This window comes from Pezoporus occidentalis, unplaced genomic scaffold (genome assembly GCF_034315485.1).
Source record: "Pezoporus occidentalis ecotype Australia unplaced genomic scaffold, CSIRO_AGI_Poc_V1 ctg220, whole genome shotgun sequence".
NCBI lineage: Eukaryota > Metazoa > Chordata > Aves > Psittaciformes > Psittacidae > Pezoporus > Pezoporus occidentalis.
Window position 1 is genome coordinate 1,524,204 of NW_026914073.1, and position 13,150 is coordinate 1,537,353.

At 45.6% G+C, this 13,150-nt stretch overlaps 1 protein-coding gene across 6 annotated transcripts in view; it reads left to right on the forward strand.

The window, feature by feature from the left end:
* The window catches only part of RUSC2 (RUN and SH3 domain containing 2), a 53,144-nt gene that overhangs the window by 14,673 nt on the left and 25,321 nt on the right, over nt 1-13,150 (forward strand). For 3 of the 6 annotated variants that reach the window (XM_062620438.1, XM_062620440.1, XM_062620439.1), the window contains exon 2: nt 1,817-1,907. The gene's annotated coding sequence lies outside the window, so the exon portion shown is untranslated. Of the gene's footprint in view, nt 1-1,639; nt 1,908-13,150 lie in introns of those variants that run through there. The other 3 variants (XM_062620437.1, XM_062620442.1, XM_062620441.1) reach the window with 1 other exon arrangement.

Sequence of the window (13,150 nt, forward strand, 5' to 3'; positions counted from 1 at the left end):
TCCCCATCCCACCCAGAGTGTTTCTGAGTGGTTCTGAGTTACCTGCTGGGTTTAAACCACAGCACATAGCTGTTTATGGTGGCCTATCCAGAGGCACAAGCTTCTGTAAAGTGTTGTATTGTCTGTGTTTTTGTATTTGTTTCATTTGGTTGCTGCTTTGGGTGAATCATGTAGTAGAGCAAAAAGTAATCAAGCATGGGACAGCTCTCAATTTTGTTGAACTGTGTGTCTGTGTGCCATTTTTACCTCTTCTCTGACTTACCCATTCCCCATGGAGCCTTGGTTTAGGAGATGAGGTTTGGTTTGGGCTCACAGGGGATGTTTTTTCCAATGTGGATGCTCTGCTTGCTGGGCTCTGCTTAGCTCAGTGCAGGGCAGTGGCTGTAGAAGCTGGGCTTAGGCGGCAAAGTGCAATAATGTGAGTAGATGGTTGTCTCAGGTCAGCTGCTCCAGTGCTAGAAACATCTCTTCTGGCACAGCCTGGAGCACAGCTGAGTTTCTGGGGTGTGTGACCATACCCAAGCTATGGTAGAAAAGCAAGGGACAGCTGTGTCCCTTGGTGAAGCTAACTGTAGGGTGCCAGGAACTGCACTGATTTGCCAATGGAGCAGGTTGCACCTGCCTCTGGTAAAAGGAGGATGATGGAAAAATCCTTTCACATGACCCATGATAGCAGAGAACCTGGGCTTTGCAAGTGGCAATCACTTGTTGCAAGAAGGAAGATCTGCTGTGGTTTGCTTTGCAGAGATGCTGGGACTCAGCCCAGGTTACGGGCAGCACAATCTGTAGTTAATAGTGCTGGGACTGGCCTCAGGGGAGATTCAGGTTGGATATTAGGAAAAGTTTCTTCCCCAAAAGGGTGCTCAGGCATTGAACAGGCTACCTAGGGCAGTGGTGGAATCTCTGTCCCTGGAACTGTTCACAAACCATATAAATGAGGCCCTCAGTGACATGGTTCAGTGGTGGACTTGGCAGTCCTAGGGTAATGGTTGGACTTGATGATCTTTAAGGCCTTTTCCAACCTGGTTGATTCTATGATTCTATGATCTTGATCTGAGATTCCCTGTGACAGTAGGGACTGCAGACATCCTGCCCCTGACAGGTTTGTTTGGCACTGAAGGAAACGTGGTTGCTTGCATCTTGCTCTGGGGGTGGCTACGTTTCAGGGATGCTGTGCAGTTACTGTTAATGAAGCTTTTTAGGGTAAAGCACTACAGAAATGTAAAAGAAGCTTCAAGAAGCTTCTTGCAGTTTTCCTGGTCTCTCAGTTAAGTCCTCCCATCCTCCTGCTATGCACCGCTTTGGAGGCTAGCATTTTATCTCCAAGCATTCTAGCTGCCATTATCAGTGGCAGGAACATAGCACTCCAGTTCCTTTTGCTTTCTTTTGCAAAGGGATCAGGCAGCTTGCAGCCACACAGCATCTGAAACCCAGGCTTATCACAGAGTAAGATGTTGCAGCTTTACTCTACTGCATAGGCTTTAGCCTTTTTATTTCTCCTCATGCTGCTTTCCTGATTCCCCAATTACTGTAAGAATCAATCCTCCATCTTCCAGTTCTACTTACCCTCCCCTCCTCTCCATCTCTGCTCCCTCCCATCCCCTGCCTTGTCTGAGGTTCTGCAGGGACTGATTGCAAGCCGGAGCGGTGGTGCTGTGGGCATGCTTGCTTGCTCCTTCACACGCAGCAACGTCACAGCAGCAGCAGGAGCATTGGGGATGTGATTGCGCAGACCCTCTGCATTGCCAGGGATGCAGCTGTGAGAAAAAGATAAAAAAAATAAATAATAATAAAATTGGCTTTGTGTTTTCCACAGCATCCTGGTGGTAGAGCACCGAGGCTGCTGGAATCCAAGTGCTGGAGCAGCGCGCATTCAGTGAGACAGTGAACGGAGCATCTGTGGAAAGGTGAGATGGAGAAACAATTGGGGTGGGCATTAGTTGTACCGATGGTTTTCAGACCGTTCGTTGTCCTGCACGGTGGATGGTTTGTTTTTGTAGAGATTGACAGCTACCCCATGAAGCACAAGGATTTCAGGATTGCTTTGTCTCCTTAGAGGCTGCTTTGCTTTGGAGCTGCTGGGATTCTAATGGATGCAAGCGAGTGAGGAGGCTGGTATTGATACGCAGAATATGTGTTTGTGCATTGTAACTGTGAAATAGCGGTTGTCACGTCCAGGGCTGGTTGTGCAGAGGCGAGTCGTGCTTTCCCCGACAATGCCATCGCAGAGCTCTCCATTGTGCCTGCCATAACAGCCAAGCCCACACGGATTGTTTTGGTCCCGCTGGCTACCGTGCTCTCTGTGCATCCCTGGCAGTGATGCTGGTGTGCAATTCAAAAGCTGTTTTGACAGACAGCGCTTCCATGAAAAGCCAGGAACAAAGGATACAGACAGAGGAAAGGCTGCTGTCAGTGTGGCTTTTGGCTTTCTTATTCTTTTTCTTTTTTTCCCCCTAAATACCGGCAAATCAATTGCTGAAAAGGTGTTAGGTTAAAATATCATGGCAGGTAAAACCCTGCTCTTCTGCTAAGAGATTCATGGGGTCTGTGCAGGCTGAAGTCCTTTGTGTTGCAGAGGGTGTGTCTGTGCTGGCTGTGTAAATGGATGCTTTCTCACTGCCTCTTTTCACAGATCGGATGAGAAAGGTTATCTAGGAATGGAGGAATTTCTGCTTTTAATTACTGAAATAAGGGGTTCAGGCTGGGTACCAGTTATTGGAGCTTAATTACATGGTCTTGTTATATCCAAATCCCTCTTTTCCTTCCCCGCCTTCCTTTTTCTTCCCTCCCCCACCCTCTGCACAAATCCTTCCATCAAACTGCCTCTGCAAATGCAAAGGGAGACAGGCTTGAACAAAGAGAAGGATATATGTGGGATAGGGATATAGGTGCTCGGGAGGCGATGTTCAGGATGACAGACAGTGAGAACAATAAGGCAAAAGTATAAAAAGAATGAGACTTTGGTGTATGTGGTAAAGTGACATGGCTGTAGTGGAATGTACACACAGGAATGTGGTAACAAAAGGGATAAGCAAATAGCAGATGCAGTCTTTTGGGGTTGTGGAAGACGCTGAGCATGCAGGGTTGCAGTTGCAGGTGTTTGAGGAGAATGTGTGTTAATGCTAGTTACACTAATACTGGCTGCTGAGGAACAGATTGTAGAGGGTCTGGGTTGATGGGTGTCTTAAAGGTGTACGGAGTATGGGGGAAGTAGAGATCTGCTTTTTTACCTCCAGCTACCTGCAGCCTTGTGTACCAATGTTGCTAAAGAGTGAGTTTGGCAAGCCGAAACTATTCACAAAAACTTTGTGCAGTTTGCCAATGTCCAAGAATAATTCAGATAAAGCATCTTTAGACTTAAAATGAGCAATGGAGTAGTAGGAAAAATGTAGATAAAATACTAAATGATTGGCAAAGGACTGTGGAGCTGAAGAGGCAGACGTGAGGGGCATTGCAGAGCAAGGGGGGGTTGGGTCAGAGACCAGTGGTAGAGGGCACAGAGGAGGAAATTCAGGGCTGTCATTGTCAGGGAATGCAAATGTGTCATTTGCACTGTCATTCTTCAGCCTCTCACTGTGTTCCCTGAGATGGTCAGTGCTGTGTGCAGCCCCATGGGGGGTGTGGAGGGAGCAATCCTCAGCACAGCCTTTCCTACAGCAGTTTTCTTGGAGAAACCATTTCGCGGCTGCAAAAAAAAAGAGGTTGCTCCCTCTTCCTCCCTATGGAGTGGGAAACTCTCCTGGAAGGAGATAAACCCAGAATTTCAGTGCAGGGTGTCAGTGGGAAAGAGAGGGTTTCCACCAAAACCACAGAACAGATTGCATTCTTCTCACAGCTCTGTGCAATGTCCTGCAAACATCCTAGGGATCCCTGAACTGCAGCTCCTTCTCATCCCTATCTTGGCTTGGGACCTGGGAAGTCTCTCTGTGTCTCCAGGTCTCTGTCCCACACAGCCTGATGGGAGGAGGGAGTGGGATATGATCCTGCAGATGTGTCCCAGGCTGCATTTGTGGTGCTGCTGCAGAGCAGCACCTCTGTGCATGGTGCATTCTGGACTGGAGGACAGTACATGCAACAGGAGGATACCGCCATACCTATGAAGGATACACATACTTGTATTGGGGTGTAGAGGAAAACTGTGTACTGTTTTCAGGTACAGTGCTTACCAAAGGAGGTAATGTGGCCTCCTTTGCTGTGTGGGATGGGAACAGGCCCCAGGACATACAGATGTGCCTAGCTAGTAGGTACCACTCTTACAGGAGCATCTGTTAAGCAGTGAGAGTGCGCAGATAATCTCCACCTTCAGATGCTTAAAAGATGGGCAAGAGCTTATGGTGACTGGAGCAAACTGACATGATTCACAGGAAGGAGATCTGTTGGTGCTGTGTGTCTTCCTCTCTGCATTAATGCAGAATGCTGAAGACAAAATGCACTGGACCTGCATTGCAGAATATGCAGGTGGCCCAGAAGAAGATGCTGTGGACTTGGGAATGACCTGCCCGCAGCTCCATTGCCACCTCTCAGGTGTCTGAGGCTGTGATAACAAACAAAGAACTAATTCTCTGTCCCAGAGATCTTAATTTTCTTCTGGTCTGATAAGTCAAGATCTTACTCTGGTGTTAATCCTGATAGCCAGACAGTAGCCTGCCTTTTCCAACCCCGTGTTGTGCTTTGCCCCATTTTTCATCTATTTCTAGGCCTTATTATTGTTTTCCAATGTTTTCTGAAAGTCTTATGTAGTACTAATGGCAGGCTGATAAATCTAATGTGGGTCACTTCCCCTCCTCTTTTAGAAGAGGTACAGACTTTATCCTTATTATTCACCAGCCATACAGCTTCCCCTCCTTCCTCTCTTCCCACACAGGTATTTTTATCAAGAGCCCCGTTGCCAGCTGTGATCATGCAACTCTTCTTTCATTGTTCTGCGATCGAGTATGTCTTGTCCTTCTGACTGGAGTGCATTCATCTTCCTGAATTGGTTTCCACTTATAAAGCTCTTTTCCTTTTCTGCACCCTCTTTTCTCTGTATTATCTAACCTGTGATTGCCGCAGCTTCGATTTTCTTCTTGCCAAACAGCACGAAAGATGCTATTTTACTTATGTCTAATACCCTTCTTGGTGTGGTTATTCATTCAGGTTGGTCAAGAGCTCTGCTCTCCTAATTTCGTCACCTTGTTAGGTGATTCCAGATATTTCTTTTATTTATAATGAACATTCACAGTCCTTTCTGCAATACTTCTCCAAGCTCTTTATTCTTGTTGGCTTTGTAACTGTTTTCCCTAATACACCAGAGATCTGCTCTTTAAAAATTAAAAAGGTTTCATTACAGAGCAGTTTGCTTTTTAACCTGCTGTTTAATACAAACTGGGTCAGCTTGAGATACTCAGTCCAAAGTCTTTCTCTATTGCAGATGCTGGGCGATAACTTGTCTCAGTAGACATAGTATTGGTGGTTAAACCCAGGAAAAGCAGACCAGAAGTGAGAGATGTGGGGAGTCTGTGCAGTTGGTTGAGAGGTTGTCCTGGGTTCAGCAGTAGCAGTCATGTTTTTCCTTTGTGTTAGCTGGTGCAGGGCTGTGTTTTGACTTCCAGTCTGAGAACAGTGTTGGTGAAGCCGATGTTTTTGGTTATTGCTAAGTGATGTTTACCCTGACCAAGGACTTTGTGAGGCTCATGCTCTGCCAGGGAGGAGGGGAAGCTGTGAGGAAGCAGAGACGGGGCGCCTGACCCAGGCTAGCCAAGGAGGTATTCCATACCACAGCACGTCATGCCCAGGGTGGGGGGTAACTGGGAGTTACCCGGAAGGACACGGTCTTCCGGGTGGAACTCATTTTCTTGGCTGGTGGTATCGTATTCTCTTCCCTTGTTATTTTCCCTTATCATTGTTGTAGTTGATGGTAGCAGTGGTGATTTGTGTACATTGGTTGCTGGACTGTTCTTGTCTCAACCCGTGGGAGTTGCACTCTTTCGATCCTCCTCCCCGTTCCTCCGGGAGCGGGGAAGCGGAGAGCCCCGGTGGGGGGGGGACACGGACCTCGATTCTTGTCAGCTCGGCACCACTCACTGGGAGTGAGGGAACAAGTTACCTGACTGGGTTTAAACCACGACAGAGGTGGAGGATCAGAGGTGGAGGTGCCTCCCCATGAGCTGTAGAATCTTAGGACAATATTGCATGAGGAGATATTGTCCCTGTGTTTGTGAAGCCTTCAAAATACAACTGGTGGTGGGAAAGCTCACTTGTGTTCTGCCTGTACTGCTTCATGGGAAGAGTTGTGATGTGAATGAAGTGCTCCTGGCAGTTCAGTCCCTAAGTCCAAAAGAGGCAGAAGTTCACCCGATTCCAGAGTTATGTAAAAGGCAGCAGGACAAGGCTTGAAGGGGCTGAGGGAGCTTGGCTGGCAGGGGTTGAAATCCATAGCAGTGGTCAATGACAGCTGTGTTGGTAACTAGCCTCAGCAGGGATTTGTTGTGTTATCTGCTGAGCAGGTTCCCTGCATGCCCTAGCAGTCATCTGAAAGCTGGTTACTCTCCAAAAGAAAAGGGATGTCAAAACTGCTCAAGACCCTGATTCTGCTCTAGTTTTCTCTATTGATAAAAGTGATTTTAATGTTCATTTTCTGAAAGAAGTGGGTCAAAGCATGGACACATCTGTTAAGCCTGCAAGAGCAGGCTTGTCCGCAAACTCTCCCTCTCTCCACCACAGTTGTGTTGCAGCCTCAGGGGCATTTAGACAATGTTTTTTCTATCCATCAGATGCATGCAAATATTTCTTACTGGAGTAGGCTGCTCATGATTGTATCAGCAGATAAGAGATAGAAACCCAAAACAGTGTAGTCGTCGAAAGTTGTAAATGGGAGGGAGACAGAAGGCAGAGCTATAATGTAGGTAAGTGGCCATAATACAGGTGATGGCTGGGGCTCACCCTCTGAGTTTGAACTCTTGGGGGAGAGACTGTGTTTTGGTCTTTGTGCAATGCTGAGTGTGCGGGGCTGGCAGTACCTCTGAGTGATAAATACCTGAGTGATGGCAGCAATGCTTTGTATTGACGTTTGGCAATTGATAGGAAACTGGCACTGCCACCAAACTCTCTGCTCCAGTACAAGATGCTCTCTGGGAGCAGAGAGCAAGTGTCACTGCTCTGTTGTTGTGCTTTTTGGGCCAGTGTGATAGAGTGATAGAGTGATAAGAGCTAGCAGTTCCCCGTGGCAAGAGGGGATTTTATCCCCTTGGAGTTACAAGGGAAAAAAAAATAGAGCCTGGGGGGAAGAACTTGGCAAATATAGAACAGATATTCACCTGGTTCTTCCCTCAGACCCATTGGTATCTCAGATTAGACCATGCTTCTTGGGGAAGGATGTGACACATGGACAAGGGATGGGTACCAGACTGGAAGAGTTTGCCTTCCAGCTGTGCGAGAGACTCACCTGAGCATCTGTGTCTCTTGCAAATACTCAGGAGCTCTCCTGCATACCAGAGCCAGGAGAAAAATCCTGCATACAGCTGAAGGAAAATGAATTTTTCACAAGAACTCAAGTTGTGACGTGAGGTTTGAGCTGATGAGTTGCTTAACTGTGATGCAGTTGACCTGGGAAAATCTGTGCTCCTGACTGCCGGCTAAGAGACTCAGTTCAGTAACAATTAGATAACCTCTCTCAGCTCCTTCTGACCTCAGAGAACAGGCTTTTCAGGTGTTATTCATCAACAGAGCAGGAAGTCCTTGCTCCCTACATAGTTAGATTAATCTCATCAGTTTTACCAGAACTGCACATTGTTCTTTTGTAAACTGGCACCAGCTGCCTTCACTTCTTGAAAAGTGGGATCTAAACGCTTTAAGTGGGCAGGCTGTGCTCCATTCTGCTCTGCCTTCATTGGTGCAGGGTAAACCACATACTTACTCAACCTCCTTTTGTCTAGTAGGTCCAATTCACCTGAATTGTTTAGCAAGCCACCTTCTTCTAGTCCCTCTCTAAGGTTCCCATATTGAAGAGCAGGGACGCGTGCCTCATGCTGCAGTGTCATGTGTTTTCTGTGTAAGCTTAGATAGCATAGCTTTTCCTCACAGATGTCCTTCTCAGCAGGGAGAATGACTTCTCTGGACCATTCTGCTAGTGTAATTTGCTGTTCTTAGTAGCGAGGCTAGTTCCAGTGTCTGCTTACACAGCATTTTTCCCTGTAGTCCTACCCTCAGACCTTTTCTAGTAACACAGGTGGCAGAGTCATAAGCTTACATATGAGGAGATACAGTGGGAGACGTAAATAATTCATATCCCTGGTCCAAGATATCGTTGTCCAAGACATCATATGTTCCTTGGCTTTTCCTAAGTCATTCTAATGACCAATACCTGGAGTGACACACCTGCCCTGGGGTTCGCCTGGCTCTGGTTGATCTCTCCTTCACCACTTGTTAGTGTGCGAGTTGTTGTGGTGACTTCCAAGGGATTTCTTGCCTGAATGTGACTTATCATGGGTAGTTAGACCCTTTAGAAGAATATCAAGAGGATTTCAGCATGCATCTGAACTTAACCATTTTCTAGAACTTGACTGTGACATTTCCTTGTTCTAGAAAGAGACAAGAGCAACAAGCTGTTCTCTTTTGTCCACAGCCAGTGGCATCTAACTTCACCTATTGTGGAGATCTACCCTCCATCTGCTTGAAATGGCTGTTGCAGAGAGCATCTTCTTTATCCAGATGTTTCCTCCTGTGTTCGGCTCCTTTTCATTTTCATTTCTGCAGGCACTTGCTATTTACAATTGCTGTATTTATAAAGCACTTTGAAGGTGATGACTGCTACTTATTACAGTAAGCCTGTCAGTCTTTTTGTTCGTGTGTGCTGCACTTCCCTATTTCCTCTTAGGCTGCCTGGTTTTGGGGGAAAGCTGGGGCAGAGGAAAGGTGAGGCTGTGTGGAGCAGAAGAGGACATCCTTAGAGGTCTCTAAACTCTAGTACAGTAAGGCTAGCCGGTTCAGGGCACAGTAACAAAGGAGGAGAGGAGGAACTGCCAGAAACAGGTATGTGCCAACACTGACAAGCAATGTCATGGGGATGGTTAATGCACGAAGGTGGCAGTGCTCTAGTCACGCGTCATTCAGTTTCAGTTCGTTTGGCCATACCTTGTTGAGACACTGATAGTAGTTGTTGATCCATGGGGGTTTCTGTTATCTGTACTTCTGTTGGTGACTTTGCATAAGCTTCAGAGACACCACAGAACGTCCACATCTCCAGAACCCCAGCCTCCCTCAGGCTTTGTGCTACTGAGATGGCTTGGTACTGCAGGGTTGAAAAACACCCCAACTGAAGCAATGCATTTGTATTTGGCCTGGAAGCACTGAGACAGAACATGTTCAACAGCCCGTATTTTGGTCTGCTTGCCTTGTTGTCTGCTTTCCCACTGGCAAGAGTTGAGGTTGGAAAGAAAAACCACAACAGCCTCTTGGCCTGCCCATCAAAACAAAAGGGGAATCATCTTTCATGGGGGCAAGCCACCAAACCTCACTGATTTAATGAAGCAAATATCATAATTTTATAGATATTTATATAATTTTAATACAGGGAAAATATCCTTCAGACATTCAGGGCCCTCTTATCTCTTGGAGGACTACAAAGAGAATTTGCACAGGGATATGAGAAACCTCTTCCCACAAGCCTATGCCAAGAATCTGTGTTATCTGAGGGAGAAAACACCCCCCAAAACATACTGCACAAGAAAAAGAAACTGCTTTCCTCAGAGAACGGATATGTAAGAAAAATCCACTGGTTTATTCTAGGCTAGTCTTGTTGTGAACCTCAATTACTTTTTTTCCTTTTAAGCTTGATGCTAAGTTATGTAAATGCATGTAACAGAAGACAGTCACACAAGTACACTTTGTCAGTTTCCAAATCATTAAACTGATTAAATTCATTAAATTGTTTCAAACCCATTGATGTCATTAAACTGCAAGAAGAACCTGGATGCCACCCTGCTCATAAGGGACTTCACTTGATGAGCATCTACATATGAATGCTAAGGTACCTAAAAAATGAGATGGAAAATGATGGTGCAGAATCTTCTAATGTTAATACATTAGGGAGCAGGGGACATCCCACTTTTGATTGGGAAACTGTGTGCAATTAGCTACCCCAGCTCAGAAGCATGACTGCAGAGTTGGAGGGAACTGAGAAACTGCCAAGGAAACTACACAAAGTTCTGGAAAACTCTCATAAGGAAAGAGACTGAGGAAATGGAAATTATTTGTGTTAAATAGGAATCTGTGAGGTTTATGATATAAAATAATGAACAGTCTGGAGAAAGTCGATAACGATTTAAGCAGTGCCCTGCTTGTAACATGGAAGTATTCCAGGAAATTAAGGAGGATTATATGAAACTGATAATAGGAATAATTTTCACATACTGTGACTAATTAGTCCACGAATCTTGCTGTCAAACTTCAAAGCCCAACAGTATTCCCAAATGGCTTGGCATTTGTGTGAATAAGAGTACCCAGTGCATCTACAGTTGGTGTTCACAGATTGCAGAGTTTTGAAACCTCCTGGTTGAGTTGAGTTGGGGCCCATCTCAGTGCAAGGCTTAAGAGAGACAAATTCTTCTTGTGAGCTGGAAGATCTGTGAACCCATAGTCTTAAGGTGTCTCCTCAGCCCTCTCGAACAGCTTTGAAGTGATTAAAGCAGAATGGCCAACCCTTCAGTAGAGTCCCCTGGGACTCTAACCTGCTCTTCCACTACAGAGCCATTGACTATCCCCATTTGCCCTCTTTTTTCCCCCTAGTGAATAGGTCTATGCATCCACTGCAGTCTAGCAAGACTTTCCTCAGTAGAAGACCTCGGTTAATCCAGGGTTATCAGATTTAGTTAGTTAGACCCTTAATGCTCTCTTGAGCCCAGTCATTCCAAGCGTAATTAGCACATGAGCTATCTCATGGAGCAATATCCTAAAATAAACTGTCCCGAATAGGGTTTTACAAGCTCAGTTTGGTTTGGGTTGCTAGCCCCTGAAAGGGAGAAGTTTCTCCTCAGAAGAAAAGTATGTGTAATCATTAGGAGTGTCTGGTCTGCTTCATAAGTATTTTATTAAGGTTCTGGCTTGCCTTTTGTTAGTTCTGTTGCATGGAAAATATTCTGTTACGTAAATTGATGCTGCGGTTTCATCCAGATCCTCTTGAGTTCTGCCTTGCTGCTGGCCATGCTAATACACAAACACATCCCACATCAGGAAGGCACTTGGAGAGTGCTTGGTGACTGGACCAAGGATCTGGGAATACTCTTGTATGTGAGCAGAATGAAAAGCTTGGGACTTCTCAGAGAGCTGGTGAATATAGTAGAAAATATGATACCCTCCCAGCCCTAGCCCAAGGACAAGCAATGAAGTCAAATGTGCATATGGTCAAAAGGGCTGATTGGGGCATGTAACCTGGTGTGGAACTCACTGGTTCGGGAAGTTACAAGCCCTAAAAGATGTGAGACTTCAGAAAAGAAAATGGGACACACTAAGGGATGTCAAGAATATGTCATAATGCTTGTATAGGCTCCTAATTTTCTATGGGCAGGTTATGAAACCTGCTTCTAGACATAAACATTTTTCCCACCAGAATTTCACTTAAGTGAGATTCAGACAGCATTTTGGCACGACTGCAGAGGACCGGTTTGTTCAGGGGCCTGCTCAAACCAGGGTCAATAAACGCACAGTCATCAGGCAAATTCCCTTTTCAAACATCTGTGCTATAGGGTCCTTTCTTCCAGCTACCTTCAAGGGATTGCAAAGTCCAGCCTGTGGTCTAAAAGTGCTTGGATATCAGCAGCAAAAGTGTATGTGATCCTCTTGTCCTTCAGAGGGCAGGGTAAATTTCATGCATGGGTCCCACCAAATGCTGCCTTTATTGGGCTGAATCTCAGCATTTTTGCTTTGTAGCATGCTATCACCCCCAAATCAGGGTGCTGCCAGCCTTCAGAGCATTGAATTGCTTATTGCATATTCCTGCTTTGAAGAGACCCAACATTTCTTCCTGTGTGTACAGTTATTGCTTCTGATCTTAGCAGAACAATGTAGAGCTAGGAAGGGTTAAGGTTTCCTACAGTCTTAGCAGGAGTCCACTGTTGGACGTAGCTGCTGTTTGAAAAACCGTTTAGATGTGACTGTGAAGAGAAACGTGTAATAAAACTAGGCTGCTGCTGGGATGTTTTCTGTTCCTGCTTGAATTTATTGCTCCTGATCTGCTTGCACACAGCATGTATTAAAAGCTGTGTAGGATTGCATCATTTAAAAACAATTCAGCTCTGCAGATGCAGGCATTCTAGCTGCTCAGAACTGATGCCCATCGTTGCTAGGTAATGCCATACCTGTATTGCTTCTATTCACTGGGACGTGATTATCTAGTAATGATAGCAAACCATTCACCACCGCTGTGTTCAAGGCTGAAAATATTCCTGCTGGGGCTTTTTGACATCTCTTGCTGCTTTATTTACGGTGGCTTGTGGAGTATTACTTTAATTATCTCAATATATTTTCCCTGCTGTGGTTTTACTTCACTCTTTCATAGCCACATTTGCTGCCTGTTCTGCTTTTGCCTTGCTGCTATGTGAGATTGTTACATCTGTAACCTGCCATCCCAGAAGTGTTTATTTTTCACTTGATAGTCATTCCTACATACCTGGGGCTCCAGGCTGAACAAACAGTAAGTGTGATTTTACAGCCTCTTTAACTGAGTTATCTCAAAAGTGAGTTCCTTATTTGTGGGGCTTTCTCCAGTGGTCACTTGATGCTTTTGCCTTGCAGGAGGGTTCAGGATTATTTTACAGCTGTGATGCCTGCAAAACATGGTCTGGACAGAAATACAATGCCAGTTTAAATCTGGAAGAAGATACCTTCACTTCATACCTTCACTGCTTGAGGCATGAAGCCATGGAGCAGCTGGAGTCTGTATGGATGCTGACCTGTACTCCAGTGAGATCTTATTCACTGTGAAGACAGCCCTTCTTTGTCTCTTTTAGGGCTCTTTTCCCCAAGTCATTATGGTGACAGGGCGTCTAGGACTACCTGACATGAAGCTGTCCTTATATGCTTTTTCTTTGTGCAAATGAAACTTCCTTCTGAAATTAGCCTTCCATGAGCCTTGGACAAGCAGGACCTCTGCCTTGCCATGGTCTAGCATGCAGAC